At 63.4% G+C, this 683-nt stretch overlaps 1 non-coding gene across 1 annotated transcript; it reads left to right on the top strand.

Moving 5' to 3' along the window:
- The first annotated feature begins 325 nt into the window (after positions 1-325).
- On the top strand, positions 326-396 carry TRNAT-CGU (transfer RNA threonine (anticodon CGU)). Its single transcript has one exon. It is a non-coding gene; the product is annotated as a tRNA-Thr (tRNA).
- Positions 397-683: the final 287 nt, after the last annotated feature.

The following is a 683-nucleotide window of genomic DNA, read 5'->3' on the forward strand; positions in this document are numbered from 1 at the left end:
TTGGGGGACTGCATGGAAGGAGCGGGAGTGCAGCATTGCATTACAATCCACCCTCCCTTCCGACAGGCTGTTTTACATGCATAAGGCCGGAAGTTTATCTGTGGCTGCTCTGGAACTGCGGGGGGTTTGGCAGCTGTGCTCCGCGCGGCAGCGGCGATAGACCGTTGGGCCACGCGGCTGGAATGCAACCAGGGCAAATAGAACGTTGGGCACCGCGCTGGAACGCAACCAGGGCAAATAGAACGTGGGCCACGCGGCTGGAACGCAGGCCCGGATCGCCGGCTGCTGCCTTCCACTGGCTGCTTTAGCCTGCTGCTAGCCGTCAGGCGCGGTGGCCAAGTGGTAAGGCGTCGGTCTCGTAAACCGAAGATCGCGGGTTCGAACCCGTCCGTGCCTGAAAGGGAACTATACGCGCCCGGGCTGTGGGAAGGGAGCCTAGCCCCGCCTTGTACAGCTCTTTTTATTTTCAGCCTCCGCTCCGTTTATTGAGAGACACAAAGGGGGCCCGGGCTGCAGAGCCGAGGGGACCACGTAACGTCCCCTGCTCCTCCCGGGGAGGTGCTACTGCACGCAGCGGTTTCTTTGGCGCCTCGCACAAAGGAGCGTGCACCGCTCCGCACGGGCCTTCCAGACTGCGGGGCCGGGTGCGCACCCACCGTCGGAGGAGCGCTGCAAGGGTGGAG

Source organism: Chelonoidis abingdonii, chromosome 13, assembly GCF_003597395.2.
Source record: "Chelonoidis abingdonii isolate Lonesome George chromosome 13, CheloAbing_2.0, whole genome shotgun sequence".
In the NCBI taxonomy this organism is placed as follows: Eukaryota; Metazoa; Chordata; order Testudines; family Testudinidae; genus Chelonoidis; species Chelonoidis abingdonii.